Genomic DNA, 21,407 nt, shown 5'->3' with positions numbered 1-21,407 from the left:
AAGCTAGATAATACAATCCTGGCCACAGGTAGAGCTATGCAGAAGAGCCACCTGGCAGTGCTTAGTCAAAGAAGTAAACATGCACACTTTGACCTAGAAATTCCACCTGTGTGTAAACCAGGCGGTGCTTAAGCAGTTTCACAAGGGGACATGCACAGGGAAATTTATCCTCAGGTTCTTATAGAGTTGTCTGTGCTTACAGGGAGTTGATGGTTGTCAAGATGCCCACAGCTGCGAAAGTCAAAAGCTAAAAAAATAATAGATGCCAACCTGGATATATTAATAATCCCGTACCTATGATCACCTTCATAAGGTAGCTTCCCAACTTCTGTGTGGAAGTGAGTTCCTCCTTGGCCCTTACACTGTTGTGGAGACCACTAGGAGTTCAGCTTTGTGCAGGATCATCTGACCTGGACTTTTGGCAAGACCTGTACAGCCCTCACACATGCTCAGATGCTACAGGACTTTTCAGACCAGTCCAGACAACAGTAGGCATCCATTCATTGTCTGCACTCTACAGATTCCTAGATGCACGACATTCTTTACCATCAAATGCAGAATTTTCATCAAAAACTAATATATATATCATTCCAATCTGAATCAAGAAAATCGGAAATATCCCCAAATCCAAAGAGTGGATCCCCATTGTGATGCTACAAGTTGAAAATTCCACAGCTGACCTCATGGGATGGTTCACAGTCAAAAGACAGCTGCATGAAAAATATTACATGACCTTCCTGCTATGTGAAAAGTGGCATGTGAAGTACACATGCATGTCTTCCTCAGACATGGGTTCATTTGCAAGACACCTTGTGCAATTGAAAATACTCCAAAAGGGGAGAAATCAGAACCATGTCTCCAAAGTATTTCAGCAGAGACCAACTCCATCTGTCTATCTATCTCTCAGTGAGTGTGTGTGCTCTTGTGTGTGTTTGTGTGTCTTTGTTTGTGTTTGTACCATCATAGCTGATACTTCATTGCCCCCATTGGAAAACTGACTCAGATAATGCCATCTGCCAAACTCCTAAAAACCAAAGTTCTTGCTGATAGAATGAAACATTCCTTCCTGTTGGTTTGGATGTGTCCTTTAGGAATCACTGCTACATTTAGTATACTCAAATCATCACAGTAGATCAGGTAACAAAAACATATATATTTTAAAATAATAATAATATATTAATGGAAACAACAAATACAGGATAGAGTAACAACTGTGTTACTAAACAAGGTCAAGGACAATGGCAAACTATAGATTCAAACTTTGAAGAAAATAGTAATCAATGTAAATATTCCTGGGCTGCCTCAGCCCCGCCCAGGCACACAGCAACAGAATGGTTTTGCAAGCATCCTCAGGAGGGCAGGAGCCTTCTTTGCAGGACGAGAGGGAGGTTGAGGCTCGATCCACCCATCATTCTTTTGGGAGAGGCTCCTTTTCCTCAGCACAAAGTTGGATTTTTTGTGAGGATTCTTGGCATAAAATACGTTGGCCTCTGCTGGAATCCTCAGCTCTGGGGAGAGAGGGGTGTACAAAAAGAAGGTGGCACTCAGGAGGTGCTCCCTAGGACACGCCAACATCTGAGAGCCTGTGCCAGAAGAGGCCAGAGCCACACACCTGAGAGCTCTCCAATTCAGCACCAATACCAACAAAGACAGCCTCCAAAGTCCTCCCTGAGGAAGAACTAGGCAGAGCATTTCAACAGACCTAATGTCTGTTCCTACCGAAGGCTTTGGACTCCAGAATATCTCAGGTCCTCTTGCATCTGCCAAAGCACACCACTAGGGTTTGCATCTGAAATCTCCCACAAAAGGCTCCTGTGCCGAAGATTCAGTCCCCACATGAGCCATCTTCACAGGTGGGTTTGGAGGGAAGCATTGGATGGTGAGTGCTCTGATGTCAACATGAAATTCTCATTCAAGATGAATACACTACTCGGGGGTGGGAGGGACTGGAAGAAAGGTTGAGCATGGTTGGAGTAAGACCTAAACAGGGTTGTGCCCTGGGCAACAGTACCTTGTTCCTGTTGGCTCCACTGAATCCTCATTCTCCAAGGAGAGGTCCTCCCTCTCCATCTTTCTCTCTCTCCCTCTCTGCCAGCCTCGTTCTCTCTCTCCCAGTCTATGCCTTTGTGGCAAGGGCTGAGGAGCTCTCCACTGCCACACACTAGAGCTTTATGGACAGCCTCAGTGCACAACCAAAGAGAAAGCTATGAAACCCAGAGAAAAAAGGCCTAGGATTCCTCCTCTGAGTTATTTTCCTCAAGTATGGCCACAGTGAGGACAGGCTGACCAGCGCGGATACCATGTTAGAGCCATGCTTCTGCGTTGGTGGAGCCCGCCTCCATGTGAACCAGGCTTCTGAGAATGGAGGCCACATTCCAAATACTGCCCTACTGAGAACAATGGTTCCAAAGACCAGCAAAGGGACTGCTTCCCTCCAACATGGTGTATGGCCCAGTGGTGCCATGACCCCGAGTGGGGGAATACAACAGCCGCTTCTCCTTCCTCTGAACATGTGTTTCCTGTCGCCTTCCTCTAACCTAGAGCCTGTTCTCCATCCCTTCTGGGTTGGATGTGGAGATCTCTGCTATGAATTTCTTAGGCTACCAAGGCCCCAGACAGACTTCCTCTTCCATAGACTCTACTAACCTAACAGTAGGTTAAGATAGGAGACAAGTGATCCTAGAACTCATAGGGATGGTGGTCTTCAGGGTACATAGGCTGGGATAATGGCTGCTGTGGTGTTTGGCTCACAAAAACCAACCAACCAACCAACGAAAAAGCGCTGGCATTATTATCAGATGAGCTCTGTGGCTACGTGCTCAGGAAGCCCTCATCTGACTTTAGTTAGGGATCACAACCTGGCTATTGTGATCACTCCTTGCCTAGTGGACTCAGGTGCGTAAGACCATGGAATTTATGCAAAAACAGATGATTCAGGCTGTCTCCCAGGCTGTGTTTTCTTCCCAATTTCATCCTGTTACTGCTTGCTAGAATCCTGGCAATGCTCTGCCCAGGCAGTGGTTTTTTGGTCACACAGAAGGCTTTCAATAGTACTGCTTCAGTCCACAAAATGCCAGTTCCCTCTTTAGCCCATGCATTCCCATGTTCCTTTGAAACCACTCCTATCCCAGACCATGAAAACATACTGCTCCTGGAGAGAGGCTTTCCTCCTCACTCCTCAAAGATGTCAGCTTTGGATGCCTGTTCATGTCCAGGGGAGGGCACCTGGTGGGGAGCCGCAATATCCACCGGGGTATACCATTGGACCTCAAGACCTTCCACCAGCAGAAGTGCAGTTGGCTTTGTGCACGAACCCAACACACCTGTTGGAGTGTTCTTGGGGGTCAGAGACTACTCTTTGTTGCTAAGAGTTGACCTGAGTCCACATCCTGACCCTTGCTCTCTGCTATCTGATTGTCTCACTTACTCTGACGGTGAGAGATGATTTGGCCCAGCTCATAATCCTCTGGATTCTCCTCAGTAAGGAAGTGTAGGTCGAGGGCGCTGCGGATGACGACAGGAGCCCTATCGTGGCAGGTCACCTGGAGCAGCATGGGAGACAGGCCTTCAGGAAATGGGCCTTGAAGTGACTACTCAAGGACAGTGGGCAGGGGCATTCTGGAGGCACCTCCACTCTAAATACAAGGGCAACATCCATGACCCTACTACCCGAGTCTGACCTCATGCTCATCGTGTGGGCTCTTCCCACAGGCTACTAGCCCAATCCTTGTACATAGGACTTCCTGGGCCTGCCATTGCTCTTTGTGGAGCTGCACTCCTCTCGGAGTGAAAGGACCCCACTACCTGCATACAGATGCAATCTCATCCCACAAGTTGGGAGGAATGGGACAATAGCCTCCAAGATCCCAGGTCTGCCCGAGGATGCAGGCGGCATTGGGAATGGCCTAGGCACAAAACCTAGAGGCTTTGGTCTGGATTGCCAGGGCCAAAAACAGACCCAGGAACATGACCACACACAGGAGAGCTGAAAGATAGCCACGAGAGCTCCTGGCCTCCAGAGGCTCAGTGCTGGCTGGGATGTAGGAGGGCACCTCATCCGGCAAGGGTGGTCATTGGGTTACCTGGACATTTAGTGTGCTTGCTCCACATCCATATCGACTCTGCAGAGAGACTCTCTCAGCTCCTTGTTCAAGGAACATGGAGAACCTCACACTGCTGTCCTCCTCCATAGACGTCAGCATCCCATACAAGGGAACCTGCAACCTAGTTCCTGTCCTATTCTCATCTGTCACCCATACCTGTCCCTGCCCTTCTGGACTGCATGCTGCCACCTGACACACAGACTCCCTCAGACATGGCAGTGGACAAGCTGCTGCACTCGCTCATCTCAGCTCCAGCCCTTCACACTGACCTCTCCCTTCTTGATTCCCATCTATCCTCCTGATCATCCAGAAGCTCCAAATTCAAGAGGGCATGAGTAGTCCATGGTATTGGACCAGTGTCTGCTCCCCACCCAGGTGTAAGCACCACGGGACACCCCTGCTCCCAGGCTTACCAGAACACTCTTGGCCATCTCTGGACTTTGTGTTTCTAAGTGGACACGAATTAAGCAGGTGTCTAACACCTGCTTGTGGGAAAGCGGCCTGGAGGACTTGCAGGTTGATTCTGAGAACTGTGGGGGATGGAACATCAGCAAACCCAGAAACAGAAAGCCACCCCAGACTGTCAGTTGGCTCTATGGGCTTCCAGCAAATATGTCCAGGTGCTGAGGCTTCTTATTTCCTCAGGTCGGAGTGGAATGGCAGCACATGCACAGCTTGAATAAGGTAGGTGTTTACCTCCTTTCCCTTGACCTGGGGGCGTTTCCTCACCATGAAAGATTGTATTCCCAGATTCATGGACAGACACACGAGTGAGTGGTCAGAGACCTTGATTTCTGCAGAGCGAAGTGGAGAGAATTGTTAGGTGGCACTCAAGGATTATACCACAAAACACCCACAACCCCTGAGAGTCTCCGCCAGGCCCATCACACTTTGGTATTTTGGGGCCAAGGCCCACTTTCTCTTGGCTGTCAGTTATCCTGAGCCCACTGTGGATCATGTCTCCCCACTGTCTGATTGTCCTACTTACTCTCATCCTCAGACATCATATACAGCAGCTCAAAGTTGTCCACATCCTCATGCTGCAACAAATTTTGGTCCAAGGCCCTGCGGATGAGGCTTGTCACCGTCTCCTGAAAGGTCACCTGGATCAGGGTGGGACAAATGTCATCAGAGGATGGCTTTTAGAAGAGCTACCCAGAAGACTGTGGTCAAACATTCAGGAGAAATCTCAGCTACATATACAAGGGCACAATCTTGTTATCCTGCTACCTGAGTGTGTCCTCCATATACCACCTGGGTTCTTGCAATGTGCTACTAGAACAATCCTGGTACAAATATCTGCCTGTACCTGCCATCTCCCCTCCCCCTGGGGAGCCACATTCCACTCATGTCAAAGGACCAAACTGCCTATGCACAGACACACTCTCATCTCACTGAGATGAGAGCAATGGGCCAGGGATCTGCGCACCAAGTGTGATCTGGGATGCAGGCTGCCTTTGTGGGTGGAAGAGGCAGATGCACTGAAAACTTGGGTCCTGACTGCCACGACACAAAACAGACTCAGATACAAGAGTGTGCACTTGAGTGCTTCATGATAGCTTTGAGAGGCCCTGGCCTCTGGAAGCTCGGTGCGGGTCTGGTTGTCATGATGTACTTGACTCAGCACTGGCAGTCACTGAACATGTCTCCTCTGCAGCTGGACACCTGCAGCATTAGCGTGTCTACTGCACATCCATAGAAATTCTGCCAAGAACCCCTTTAGCTCCGTATTTACATACATGCAAAGCCTAACATTCCGAAGCTTTGGCATGACCCCCCAGGTGATCCCGACCCCAAATTCCTACACCTAGTCATGCTAAGGAGGTTCTCTTCCCTGCCACCAGGAACACATCCCCTCCTACACATGTGACAAGTCACTGCCACCTCCTCTGCTCCAACTTCACTCATTGAGAATACCAAGTTCTAGGCACTGCAGCCTGCACCCTGGACATATCTCTGCCTTCATCTGTCCACAGCACTTCCGTCTGCACTTCTGGCCTGCAAAACCCACAATACACAGGCCCACTCACCACTGAAGCTGGGCATGCTGATGCTCTCCCTCCTCAGGTCAAGCCCTTAAGACGGACCTCTCTCTTCTTTATTTCCCACCATAGCCCTGGGGTTGGCTGTGTCTCCTGCCTTCCACTGTGTGGACACCCAGGAGGCAGCCCTGCTGTCGGGCTTACCGGGATGCGCTTTGTCTCCCTCAGGCTCTGTCCCTCTAGGAGGACGTGAACAACGCGGCTGTCTTCCACCTGCTCGCTGGAGTGAAGCAGTGAGGAGCTGCTACTCACAGCTGCTGGGGTCCTGGATGCCACTGCCACAGAAGGTTCCAAGAACTGTGGGGGATGACAACATCAGCAAAGCCCAGCAACTGCACCCCACCCAGCCTGGCAGTTGGCTCTGTGGGCATTCTACAACATCCATCCAGAACCTGAGGTTCTTGTCCCCTTGGAGGATGTGGAGTGGCACCAGGAGTAAAGACTGAAGAAGGTGGCTGTTTTGGGAACAAGAGATCCAGCACCTGCTGGGTGGGGATGAAATCCCAGGAGATTAACCCCGTGTTGCTGCTGAAATGTAGGTTCCTCCCACAAATGACAGGCAGGAGCTCATTCCTAAGCTGGTCCTGCCTGTAAGGTTCAAGGCTCTGAACCCTGAAGGGCTCCTCCGTGTTCTGATCATTTTCACCCTGGGTTGGGACCAAGAATGGTGGGTTCAAAATGGAAATGGTGACAAACAGAAAAATGACTTGTGCCAATACACTAGAGTCAAAGCACAATGGGACAGTTCCCATCAGTACAAACACACACACACACACACACACACACACACACACACACACACACAGAGTCAGAATAGGAGTCCTGGGCCATTCATCAGGGATCAGACTAGAGGGCCTGCTGGGCTCACCTGCCCTGTGCTACTCACTGTTACTCTTGAGCTCCTCTGCGACAATCGCCAGAGGCTCTGGCGTCTAAGATGAAGCCTCACCCAGTGTATCCACAAAAGGGCTAGTTGGCCCCCCTGAGATTCCTGGGAGCCTGAGGCTCGGCATTGTCTGCAACCACAGGAGAACATCCTTCTCCCTCCAGTGGCTCCAACCAAGTGAGCTCGGATGGCTTGGTCAGTGAAGTGGGTGCCTGGATACCAGGGTTCCATGTTCTGTTTGATCCATTGTCAAGGCAATGATGTCATTTCCTGTGCCCATACCTGAGCCTCTTTTCACATAAGACCACTTTCAACAGCCCTATGGGCTGCCGATTTCTCCTCCATGCCTACCCATCTCAGGTGCGCAGGTGTTCACCAACAACTACCCAAACATCCCCACCAGCATCTGCCCTGCTTGGTGCCACTAGAGTTCCAGCTTGGAGCCTTCAAAAATGCATTCACAACCAGTCCTTCCCTCTCAGCAGCTTTTGGACCCTGGTCCCATCATTGTGCAACTCATGGTGTGCCCAGTCTTTTCTGGAAAGCAGGGTAGCATCTAATCTCTAGGGTTTATTGTGTCTATTGGCCCATAACACCCTCTGTTCTCTCTGAAACCAGAGATGGGACTCACAGGTGGCTAAAGCACAAATGTAGAGATGGGATAATCACAAGAAAGGGAGAGACAAAGAATGCACCCTAACTCAATCAGGCCTGTGTCCCACACAGGGACATGGCCAATGTCCGTCCCATCGTGGCTGCAGTTCCCTCTCTACACCATGGCAAGTTGGAGGGGACTGAGATGCAGAGGCTGCTCCCCTCTGCCATACAACTTCCCAAGGCTTCTCCTAAGATTTCAAAAGGGCCAAGTGTGTCTAGTGTTGGGGTCTCACAGAGACTCCGATGTACCACAGCATCCTGCTGCCCAGAACCGGTTCACCCCTCACCTCAAGGGGGCTCAGCCTCTGGATTCATGGGAATGGAAGTGGGTACAGGTGATGGGATATCACCTCCAAGACTGAGTTATGCCAAGTCCATGACCCCTGTCTGCATCCCTGTCTCCAGCACCACTCCCCCCTCTCTCTTTCCTCCTCAGAGCAAACAAATCCATTTAGCAAGTGTGTCCTGTGATAAAGACATGACGGTCACCCATCCTCTCATTACAAAAACACTGAGGCTCAGCCAACATGGATCCTACAGGGAACACAGGCATAAACTCAGACTCCGATCCTCCCAGCCGAGCCTCAGTGGAGCCTGGACTCCCAGCCTCCTGAGTCAAGGAAACAGAGGTTCCTAGCCGAGCCACCTTGGATGCAGCCGCACACAAACTGAACTCATCAATGCCCCTTGCTCTCAGTTGTGAGTAAGAGGGGAAGTGGTGTTTCACAACCCTGGACATCAAGTGCAGTCTCCAGGCGTTGGGGTGTGCCCTGGCCTCTGTCTATCTGCCCAGGCTCTCCAACCCACACTGGCCTCTTACCCAACCTCCTCCTAGGGCCAAACTCAATCCTGCCTCTCAATTTCTGCTGCCTTCCCCAACACACTGCTCCCCAAAATGAGCAGGGCTGGCTCTCGGTTATCATGCTGGTGCCAGCAGCAATGCCACCCCACTGACATAATTCTGAGTCCCAACCTAGGCACTCCAGCTGTCTTTGCCACACCTGGCCTGTTTGGGCTCTGGCTCTTGCTCTTTTCTTTCATGTGCATGTGTTTTGAGGTTTTGAGTTTCTCCCACTGCAGAACTGCAGCTGTGGCAGGGTAGAGCTCATGAGGGTGACATTCTGAGCCACATCCAATCCCATCAGGACTGTTCACTGGGGTGACTGCTGGAACACAGTGATGAGTGAACACATGGGAGGTGGTTGGACCCACCTTGCCTCTGAGTGGCTTCCTTTCAGGACAGGAATGTAGGCATGGGAGCCCCTGGCGTGGGATGCTTTGCACAAGGCGTGACCATGGGCTCTCTTTCCTGGCAAAAATGGCTCCACTCAGCATGGAGAGCACTGTCATTCCTGGTGGCTAACAACAGCCCTGGACCCCAGAAAGGAACCCACACTCAAGATTAACGTCTGAGTGTGCGTGTCCTCGAGGAAATGAGGTCTCCTGATCCCAGGTGCAAAGGGGTAAGTCCTCTAACTCCAGGGGCCATGAAGGGACATCTGAGTTTCCCTCGTCCTTCTTTCCCTCTCTAACTAACCACAGTTAGGACCCTGGCCTCATTCCCCAGTGAGGATCATTAGGCTCCATAAAGGACACTCTCTAAGATGCTCAGTGGACCAACACCCTCTGCACAACCCATAACCCTATTCACCCAAGAGGCAAGAGGATTTCTATTCAGGAAAACCAGGAAAGGGAGAGCCTTTCTCAAGGACACAAGGACATTAGTGAGTGAGGGAGTGATTAATGGATGGAGAACTATTTCCAACACCAACTTCCAGGAGCATATATGGCCCCCTGGAGAATTCTGCAGTGTGTTGGTGATTAAGGAGAACGTGTGAATTCAGGGGTCACTAGGTCCTCTCAGCCATAAGGAGGGAAACTGCCATAAAGGAACTAGGACAAGGGTGCGAGGAATGCTCACTGGTGGGAGATCGGAAGGAAGGAAAGTGTACTCATTAGAAAAGTGTCGCCTGAAAATTCTTAGCCAGCCAAAAGTCGTGCGAACTTGTGTGGGAAAAGAGTCTTTGCACAGTGATGAAGCTAAGAGCTCACATGATGGAACACAGCATCAACTGGGACCAAATCCAATATCTGATATTCTTGTAGGAAGAGGAGAGTCTGGACCCAGATACCAGGGAGACTGGGGGATACCGGATATGTGAGGTTGGAGCCAGGGCGGGATGCCCATATGGGAACCACAGATCGTGGGCAGCAATAGGAGAGTGGGCAAGGGCTGGGAGAGTTGGGGAGACAGTCCCCTTGAAACCTGGGAGGGGTTATGGCACTGGGACAGCCCAACACCTACTGTGTTGAGCCTCTGGAGCTCAACAGAAGACACTTCCTCTGTTGTCGGCCACCCAGTTAACAGAGTTTGGTTGCAGCAGTCTAGGACCCAGCTGAAGGTCTGAGCATGTTGGCCATGCAGGTTGGATCTGGACCACAGACACCCTCATCAGAGATTGTAGGGTCTCAGCCCTGAGGCAAGACAGGCACTAAGTCAGGCCAGGTGGGGAAACGGATAGGCACACACTCTGGGGGCTGGTGCCTGTGTTACTGGGAGCACTTCTGATCGCAATTCCCTGATCTGCTGCCAACACAGGCTACAGAGGAGCGTACAGAAACACAGACCACGGATCTGCCCCACTCAGTGGGCCCAGGCCAACACCACACCCAGCAGCCTCGTGCCATACCCAATGAGTCTCGAAGCGGCCCCCTCTTCCCATCCTGAGAGCTCTTCCCTTCCTCATGTGCCAATAGCTCCCTACTGTCACTGGCAATATCTACTCTGTGAGATGTCAACATCCGTGGGTACTGTTCTCTCATCCCAGGACAGTGTGGTCCCACACACCCTGGTGAAATGGGCCACCTGGAGGCTGGACCTGGAGGTTGTTGAGGCTGAATGGCAGCGGTGGTCCTCTGGCACTTAATATTATTTAAGTTAAAAAAAAAAAAAAACAAAAACAAAAACAAAAAACGGGTCTTGGTGCTCAAAAATGTTTGATTTGCATATTCTCATCCCCTAACCCCAATATTTTCATTATTTCCTCACATATGAAATCTTACTAGCATAAAGGTAATTTCGTATTAAACAAAGTGGATTGAAATAACATTGGTAAAAATAATCAATCACCATACTTTCAATTTTTGTTCTGCTTTCCTATTAGAAACCACTTGGATACAAGAGAACAGAGGACAGACTCATGGAAATGCTTGAAATGACAAGAAGCTCCCACTCAAGCTCAGCATTCAGTCCTGGACAGGGTAAGACCAGGCCACTTTGACATCTGTGCCAAAGAGTCTACCAGACAGAATCCTCTGACTGATCCCTGACTGAGCCATAGGAACTGGCTAGAAAAGCCTTCACATCCTCAATACATTCTTCACGTCAGAATACTTGACAACCATTGATATCCATCTCTCGTTAACTTGCTCCCCAGCCAACCATTCTTCAACAAATTCAAAGGAGTAACTCATGCAAGCACACAGAAAGGGGTGTTCACTACACACATCCATGTGCGAAAAAGACAACTGGTATTTCTTGTTTGGGCTATTTCAAATGAAATCCCTTCTGCATGACCTCCACAAACCAAAGGAAAATATTTGTGAAATTCCCACGTAGAAGACAAGATACACTTGCCAAGGAGGCAGTGGCAAGAATTTTGACACTCCAAATGTAGATTGTGTGTTTAGGAAGCAGTCACAGTTTCCATGAGAGAGTCCCATGAAATCAATTAGGAAGATCCATGCTCTAGCCCTACCATGCAAGTGATGTGACTTGAAAGAGTCACTTAGTCTTAGTAACCATCATCACTAACAACTAAGTCAATGAATAAAGGTCCTCAGGTGCCAAGCTACAAAATGTGGGATGAGCATGGATGAGGATGGGTGGGAGAAGTCTCCAACTCTAACACAATTAGGGAAGGATGTGCTGACCTCAAGTGGCTGGGGGGCTGGGATCCTGCCACAGAGGGGGATTCCAAACCTCACATCCCCTGACCCAGGCCAGAAGACCAGGTAGAGTCCAAGGACCCTGGGGTGGCCCAATGGCAATAAAGGTCAAAAGGAACTAGGGATCTGCCTGGTCCCTCAATCCCCTACTCTGAGCAGGGCTGCATGACGAGGCCAGAGGCCATCCACAGCAATCTGCCTTTACAGGAAAACAGGGACTGCAGGCTGCCTCTGGCTCACTGAATCAGGGTGGTGTTTTCATAAAGCAAGACCACTTCCTCACATTTGACCAGCAGCTCATGTGTTGACAGCACAATGACTGACTTGACTCAGGCCCTGATGAATGAAATAGAAAATTCATAGCAAACCCATCTTTAGCTCTTCCACATCATCAGGGGCTCTGATTCAATTCCGTCCAGAAAGGTGTCTGAAATGATTTCTAAACATGCTGGGGACTCACCTCTGTGTGGAACTTTTCAGGAAAAAGGGGATCAAATCTCATGAAGCAACTCTTCTCTCTTCTAGCCCATGGGCAATGCAAGGAACCTGCATGATACCAGAGGCTCACTTCTCTCTTCTCATGTCTTCTGGAAAGGATTCGTTAATGCTTCCTGCAAGGTGAAGCAGAAGCCTGCATCCCCAGCTGCACAGAAGTGTTTTAGGGCAGTGTCTCCCTTAAAACCCAAAAATAAAAAAAACAGGTCATTCAACAGGCACATGGATTCGAGTACATGTTCAATGATCCCTCCTCCCTGGAGCCTTCCACATGCCCATCTTCCACATTCACAGAGCAATGCTTGGCCATTCTCAAGACCAGGAGACCATGATGCTCATCACCAGGAAGTCAATAAGGAACATGAAGAGAGCAGCATGGATTGCAGAAGGTGGCACATCAAGGATCTTCAGCTCTGCTGCTAGAACACAAGAGCTTAACTTCAGTATTGACTTTTTGCCAGCTACCAAGTACGATAGCAGTGTCAAGCCCAATATGCAGATATGCAAGTAGTAGGTGACACCCCGCATCCATTCACAAAAGTGGGCAACATCTGCATCAGAACAAGGAAGTATCTTACCCTTACTCATAAAAATCATCAGAAACAAAATAAAATGGATGCAAGACTTCTCATTTCACTATTAGGTAGCTGTTGGAATTCCCTATTAAATAATACCTCCTCCAAAATAAAAAGTATCTCAGACATGTGTCAACTATTCAATGGATGACATTTTAAAAACTATGGACTTTACTTAATATTTATGTATGCTATATCCCTGCCTAAGGCTCTATGAGAAAGGAGCACATAGAATTGGATCTTTGAAAATCTCACATTTGCTGATAAATATTACTGCTGATCTCAGGCATGGCGAAGTGAAAAGTGGGACTTTGGATATTCCAAGAATGCTATGTTGTGGGATTGGTGTCCCTGATTCATACATAGCATATGGTTTCTATGAAATCCAGTGAGGGAGCAGGAGTAACGAAGCTGATTGCACAGATGACCTCAGGGAATACTGACAGATAGGCCAAATGAAAAATATGCTCCAGCTAACCATTGGTATTTGGGCTTCTGATCCCAGTCCTGTTTTTAAAAAAGGTGCAGACAGGCAGTGTTCATTAAAAACTGTCTACCATGTAAAAGTGGGTAATTTAAATGGCATCTAGTTACACATCTGATAGAATGGTCTGGCAACATATGAATTTCATTCTAACAACAACAACAACAACAAAACATAGAAAATGAGACATAAAGATAAAACCTTGTCTTCACCAGGATGCCTAAAAATAGGTTTTATTTGGCTCATGCAAATAAGTATCTTTCAATAGAATTTCTGATTTCTGAATGAATCCATTCAACTTCATACTGCACAGATCACAAGGTTTTCTTTACAGAATATTCTCTTCTTCTTCTTAAAGCCTCACATAGAAAATGTCTCACAGGACATAGGAGGGTAATGACCCAAAGGATGAGAGAATAGCTGGAACCGTTCTCAAATGTGCCCATGTAGCCTAAAGTTTGAAGGCATCTAATTGTACTCTAAAACAATTATGAACCTATTCGATCCATTATTAATAAATATCACCACTTTACCACTTGAACCAAATCACAGAAAATTGGAAACAGATGATCATTGGCTTTGATACCTTTACTTCTGTTTCATTACTCAGAGTCGATCAACTCTATACTTCAAGTGACACAGATTTATTACAGAATGCCTAAGATCCTAAGGATCTATTTTAGCTCAGCCCATGGTATTGCTTCATTATTTTATTATTTTGTAAGTAATAAAATATAACTTCATGTTGGATGATATATTCAAGACATGAATATATCATCCAACATTGTTCTTCCCAAAATATTAGCCCAATTTCTGCGCGTGCTCACTTACTGTTCAGGAATTTTACTAATTGTTTGAAGGTTCTAGAGGACCTGTTAGACTCCTAATGGACAAACCATACAACATACTCCAGAGAACGGATGAGTGCCATAAGAAGAAAATAAGGTCAGCCTACAGCAATGGGCAGCTGCCTGCCCTCGGCTGGGAGGAGCCCTGGCCATGGCACCAGGGCTGCTGGGCAGCAGAAGCCTCCACAGCCCTGCAGGGAGCCTGGAGCACAGCTCTGCCTAACCATGCTCAGCCCTGGACAGATGCACATGAGTTCCCATCACAGGCTCGAGTGTGACAGTCCCAGGTGCATGCCTGTCATGCCAGCCACCAGGGAGGCTGAGGCAAGAGGAACGTTTGAGGTCAGCCTTGGCAACTTAGACCCCGAGGCAAAGGGGAAATACTTTTACAGGGGTCTCTGAGGGTTTAGCTCAGGTAGGTCACTTGCCTCACAGGCTCAAGGCCCTGGGTTCAATCCCCAGAACCCACGTACACACAAAAAGTGAACTTGGAATATTGTTTAAAATGATGGGTCAGGAACACACAAGGACTTCAATATGACCTCTCAGAGGAGCTCAATTTGAGATCAGACTGAACAAAAGACCACCTGGACCATTGACTCAGTGTCTGAAACCCTCTGTGAGCATGGGAAGCACTGCTGGCAAGACACCAGAGGGCCAAAGCACTTGTGCCCCCTGCAGGGGCGTCTCTTGTCTACCGCCAAAGACTGTTCCCCTCCTGGGGCAGCTGAGAGCAAGCTGGGCCTTGGAGCAAGGACTAGTGCTTTAGATATAGACTATGCAAGCAAGGGGCAATGTCTTTAATAAAACTAAAATTAAAAAGTCACATTGAAAAAATTTTAAAAAGAAGAAAATAAGGTCAAGTAGAGGAAGCCCATTTTCACAGGAAAAAATCCCCCAGTGAAAAGCATCAGAATAGATACCAAGAAAAATACCAACAAACACAGTGTGCTCCCCCTATGTATCTACTCAACATGCAAAAGTTAGAAAGCTAGATAATACAATCCTGGCCACAGGTAGAGCTATGCAGAAGAGCCACCTGGCAGTGCTTAGTCAAAGAAGTAAACATGCACACTTTGACCTAGAAATTCCACCTGTGTGTAAACCAGGCGGTGCTTAAGCAGTTTCACAAGGGGACATGCACAGGGAAATTTATCCTCAGGTTCTTATAGAGTTGTCTGTGCTTACAGGGAGTTGATGGTTGTCAAGATGCCCACAGCTGCGAAAGTCAAAAGCTAAAAAAATAATAGATGCCAACCTGGATATATTAATAATCCCGTATCTATGATCACCTTCATAAGGTAGCTTCCCAACTTCTGTGTGGAAGTGTGTTTCTCCTTGGCCCTTACACTGTTGTGGAGACCACTAGGAGTTCAGCTTTGTGCAGGATCATCTGACCTGGACTTTTGGCAAGACCTGTACAGCCCTCACACATGCTCAGATGCTACAGGACTTTTCAGACCAGTCCAGACAACAGTAGGCATCCATTCATTGTCTGCACTCTACAGATTCCTAGATGCACGACATTCATTACCATCAAATGCAGAATTTTCATCAAAAACTAATATATATATCATTCCAATCTGAATCAAGAAAATCGGAAATATCCCCAAATCCAAAGAGTGGATCCCCATTGTGATGCTACAAGTTGAAAATTCCACAGCTGACCTCATGGGATGGTTCACAGTCAAAAGACAGCTGCATGAAAAATATTACATGACCTTCCTGCTATGTGAAAAGTGGCATGTGAAGTACACATGCATGTCTTCCTCAGACATGGGTTCATTTGCAAGACACCTTGTGCAATTGAAAATACTCCAAAAGGGGAGAAATCAGAACCATGTCTCCAAAGTATTTCAGCAGAGACCAACTCCATCTGTCTATCTATCTCTCAGTGAGTGTGTGTGCTCTTGTGTGTGTTTGTGTGTCTTTGTTTGTGTTTGTACCATCACAGCTGATACTTCATTGCCCCCATTGGAAAACTGACTCAGATAATGCCATCTGCCAAACTCCTAAAAACCAAAGTTCTTGCTGATAGAATGAAACATTCCTTCCTGTTGGTTTGGATGTGTCCTTTAGGAATCACTGCTACATTTAGTATACTCAAATCATCACAGTAGATCAGGTAACAAAAACATATATATTTTAAAATAATAATATATTAATGGAAACAACAAACACAGGATAGAGTAACAACTGTGTTACTAAACAAGGTCAAGGACAATGGCAAACTATAGATTCAAACTTTGAAGAAAATAGTAATCAATGTAAATATTCCTGGGCTGCCTCAGCCCCGCCCAGGCACGCAGCAACAGAATGGTTTTGCAAGCATCCTCAGGAGGGCTGGAGCCTTCTTTCCAGGACGAGAGGAAGGTTGAGGCTGGATCCACCCATCATTCTTTTGGGAGAGGCTCCTTTTCCCCAGCACAAAGTTGGATTTTTTGTGAGGATTCTTGGCATAAAATGCGTTGGCCTCTGCTGGAATCCTCAGCTCTGGGGAGAGAGGGGTGTACAAAAAGAAGGTGGCACTCAGGAGGTGCTCCCTAGGACACGCCAACATCTGAGAGCCTGTGCCAGAAAAGGCCAGAGCCACACACCTGAGAGCTCTCCAATTCAGCACCAATACCAACAAAGACAGCCTCCACAGTCCTCCCTGAGGAAGAACTAGGCAGAGCACTTCAACAGACCTAATGTCTGTTCCTACCGAAGGCTTTGGACTCCAGAATATCTCAGGTCCTCTTGCATCTGCCAAAGCACACCACTAGGGTTTGCATCTGAAATCTCCCACAAAAGGTTCCTGTGCCGAAGATTCAGTCCCCACATGAGCCATCTTCATAGGTGGGTTTGGAGGGAAGCACTGGATGGTGAGTGCTCTGATGTCAACATGAAATTCTCATTCAAGATGAATACACTACTGGGGGGTGGGAGGGACTGGAATAAAAGTTGAGCATGGTTGGAGTAAGACCTAAACAGGGTTGTGCCCTGGGCAACAGTACCTTGTTCCTGTTGGCTCCACTGAATCCTCATTCTCCAAGGAGAGGTCCTCCCTCTCCATCTTTCTCTCTCTCCCTCTCTGCCAGCCTCGTTCTCTCTCTCCCAGTCTATGCCTTTGTGGCAAGGGCTGAGGAGCTCTCCACTGCCACACACTAGAGCTTTATGGACAGCCTCAGTGCACAACCAAAGAGAAAGCTTTGAAACCCAGAGAAAAAAGGCCTAGGATTCCTCCTCTGAGTTATTTTCCTCAAGTATGGCCACAGTGAGGACAGGCTGACCAGCACGGATACCACGTTAGAGCCATGCTTCTGCGTTGGTGGAGCCCGCCTCCATGTCAACCAGGCTTCTGAGAATGGAGGCCACATTCCAAATACTGCCCTACTGAGAACAATGGTTCCAAAGACCAGCAAAGGGACTGCTTCCCTCCAACATGGTGTATGGCCCAGTGGTGCCATGACCCCGAGTGAGGGAATACAACAGCCGCTTCTCCTTCCTCTGAACATGTGTTTCCTGTCGCCCTCCTCTAACCTAGAGCCTGTTCTCCATCCCTTCTGGGTTGGATGTGGAGATCTCTGCTATGAATTTCTTAGGCTACCAAGGCCCCAGACAGACTTCCTCTTCCATAGACTCTACTAACCTAACAGTAGGTTAAGATAGGAGACAAGTGATCCTAGAACTCATAGGGATGGTGGTCTTCAGGGTACATAGGCTGGGATAATGGCTGCTGTGGTGTTTGGCTCACAAAAACCAACCAACCAACCAACGAAAAAGCGCTGGCATTATTATCAGATGAGCTCTGTGGCTACATGCTCAGGAAGCCCTCATCTGACTTTAGTTAGGGATCACAACCTGGCTATTGTGATCACTCCTTGCCTAGTGGACTCAGGTGCGTAAGACCATGGAATTTATGCAAAAACAGATGATTCAGGCTGTCTCCCAGGCTGTGTTTTCTTCCCAATTTCATCCTGTTACTGCTTGCTAGAATCCTGGCAATGCTCTGCCCAGGCAGTGGTTTTTTGGTCACACAGAAGGCTTTCAATAGTACTGCTTCAGTCCACAAAATGCCAGTTCCCTCTTTAGCCCATGCATTCCCATGTTCCTTTGAAACCACTCCTATCCCAGACCATGAAAACATACTGCTCCTGGAGAGAGGCTTTCCTCCTCACTCCTCAAAGATGTCAGCTTTGGATGCCTGTTCATGTCCAGGGGAGGGCACCTGGTGGGGAGCCGCAATATCCACCGGGGTATACCATTGGACCTCAAGACCTTCCACCAGCAGAAGTGCAGTTGGCTTTGTGCACGAACCCAACACACCTGTTGGAGTGTTCTTGGGGGTCAGAGACTACTCTTTGTTGCTAAGAGTTGACCTGAGTCCACATCCTGACCCTTGCTGTCTGCTATCTGATTGTCTCACTTACTCTGACGGCGAGAGATGATTTGGCCCAGCTCATAATCCTCTGGATTCTCCTCAGTAAGGAAGTGTAGGTCGAGGGCGCTGCGGATGATGACAGGAGCCCTATCGTGGCAGGTCACCTGGAGCAGCATGGGAGACAGGCCTTCAGGAAATGGGCCTTGAAGTGACTACTCAAGGACAGTGGGCAGGGGCATTCTGGAGGCACCTCCACTCTAAATACAAGGGCAACATCCATGCCCCTACTACCCGAGGCTGACCTCCTGCTCATCGTGTGGGCTCTTCCCACAGGCTACTAGCCCAATCCTTGTACATAGGACTTCCTGGGCCTGCCATTGCTCTTTGTGGAGCTGCACTCCTCTCGGAGTGAAAGGACCCCACTACCTGCATACAGATGCAATCTCATCCCACAAGTTGGGAGGAATGGGACAATAGCCTCCAAGATCCCAGGTCTGCCCGAGGATGCAGGCGGCATTGGGAATGGCCTAGGCACAAAACCTAGAGGCTTTGGTCTGGATTGCCAGGGCCAAAAACAGACCCAGGAACATGACCACACACAGGAGAGCTGAAAGATAGCCACGAGAGCTCCTGGCCTCCAGAGGCTCAGTGCTGGCTGGGATGTAGGAGGCCACCTCATCCGGCAAGGGTGGTCATTGGGTTACCTGGACATTTAGTGTGCTTGCTCCACATCCATATCGACTCTGCAGAGAGACTCTCTCAGCTCCTTGTTCAAGGAACATGGAGAACCTCACACTGCTGTCCTCCTCCATAGACGTCAGCATCCCATACAAGGGAACCTGCAACCTAGTTCCTGTCCTATTCTCATCTGTCACCCATACCTGTCCCTGCCCTTCTGGACTGCATGCTGCCACCTGACACACAGACTCCCTCAGACATGGCAGTGGACAAGCTGCTGCACTCGCTCATCTCAGCTCCAGCCCTTCACACTGACCTCTCCCTTCTTGATTCCCATCTATCCTCCTGATCATCCAGAAGCTCCAAATTCAAGAGGGCATGAGTAGTCCATGGTATTGGACCAGTGTCTGCTCCCCACCCAGGTGTAAGCACCACGGGACACCCCTGCTCCCAGGCTTACCAGAACACTCTTGGCCATCTCTGGACTTTGTGTTTCTAAGTGGACACGAATTAAGCAGGTGTCTCCCACCTGCTTGTGGGAAAGCGGCCTGGAGGACTTGCAGGTTGATTCTGAGAACTGTGGGGGATGGAACATCAGCAAACCCAGAAACAGAAAGCCACCCCAGACTGTCAGTTGGCTCTATGGGCTTCCAGCAAATATGTCCAGGTGCTGAGGCTTCTTATTTCCTCAGGTCGGAGTGGAATGGCAGCACATGCACAGCTTGAATAAGGTAGGTGTTTACCTCCTTTCCCTTGACCTGGGGGCGTTTCCTCACGATGAAAGATTATATTCCCAGATTCATGGACAGACACACGAGTGAGTGGTCAGAGACCTTGATTTCTGCAGAGCGAAGTGGAGAGAATTGTTAGGTGGCACTCAAGGATTATACCACAAAACACCCACAACCCCTGAGAGTCTCCGCCAGGCCCATCACACTTTGGTATTTTGGGGCCAAGGCCCACTTTCTCTTGGCTGTCAGTTATCCTGAGCCCACTGTGGATCATGTCTCCCCACTGTCTGATTGTCCTACTTACTCTCATCCTCAGACATCATATACAGCAGCTCAAAGTTGTCCACATCCTCATGCTGCAACAAATTTTGGTCCAAGGCCCTGCGGATGAGGCTTGTCACCGTCTCCTGAAAGGTCACCTGGATCAGGGTGGGACAAATGTCATCAGAGAATGGCTTTTAGAAGAGCTACCCAGAAGACTGTGGTCAAACATTCAGGAGAAATCTCAGCTACATATACAAGGGCACAATCTTGTTATCCTGCTACCTGAGTGTGTCCTCCATATACCACCTGGGTTCTTGCAATGTGCTACTAGAACAATCCTGGTACAAATATCTGCCTGTACCTGCCATCTCCCCTCCCCCTGGGGAGCCACATTCCACTCATGTCAAAGGACCAAACTGCCTATGCACAGACACACTCTCATCTCACTGAGATGAGAGCAATGGGCCAGGGATCTGCGCACCAAGTGTGATCTGGGATGCAGGCTGCCTTTGTGGGTGGAAGAGGCAGATGCACTGAAAATTTGGGTCATGACTGCCACGACACAAAACAGACTCAGATACAAGAGTGTGCACTTGAGTGCTTCATGATAGCTTTGAGAGGCCCTGGCCTCTGGAAGCTCGGTGCGGGTCTGGTTGTCATGATGTACTTGACTCAGCACTGGCAGTCACTGAACATGTCTCCTCTGCAGCTGGACACCTGCAGCATTAGCGTGTCTACTGCACATCCATAGAAATTCTGCCAAGAACCTCTTTAGCTCCGTATTTACATACATGCAAAGCCTAACATTCCGAAGCTTTGGCATGACCCCCCAGGTGATCCCGACCCCAAATTCCTACACCTAGTCATGCTAAGGAGGTTCTCTTCCCTGCCACCAGGAACACATCCCCTCCTACACATGTGACAAGTCACTGCCACCTCCTCTGCTCCAACTTCACTCATTGAGAATTCCAAGTTCTAGGCACTGCAGCCTGCACCCTGGACATATCTCTGCCTTCATCTGTCCACAGCACTTCCGTCTGCACTTCTGGCCTGCAAAACCCACAATACACAGGCCCACTCACCACTGAAGCTGGGCATGCTGATGCTCTCCCTCCTCAGGTCAAGCCCTTAAGACGGACCTCTCTCTTCTTTATTTCCCACCATAGCCCTGGGGTTGGCTGTGTCTCCTGCCTTCCACTGTGTGGACACCCAGGAGGCAGCCCTGCTGTCGGGCTTACCGGGATGCGCTTCGTCTCCCTCAGGCTCTGTCCCTCTAGGAGGACGTGAACAACGCGGCTGTCTTCCACCTGCTCGCTGGAGTGAAGCAGTGAGG

This window comes from Urocitellus parryii, chromosome Y (genome assembly GCF_045843805.1).
Source record: "Urocitellus parryii isolate mUroPar1 chromosome Y, mUroPar1.hap1, whole genome shotgun sequence".
NCBI lineage: Eukaryota > Metazoa > Chordata > Mammalia > Rodentia > Sciuridae > Urocitellus > Urocitellus parryii.
The sequence above is the reverse complement of the archived record's forward strand: the minus strand, read 5'-3'. Positions refer to the sequence as shown.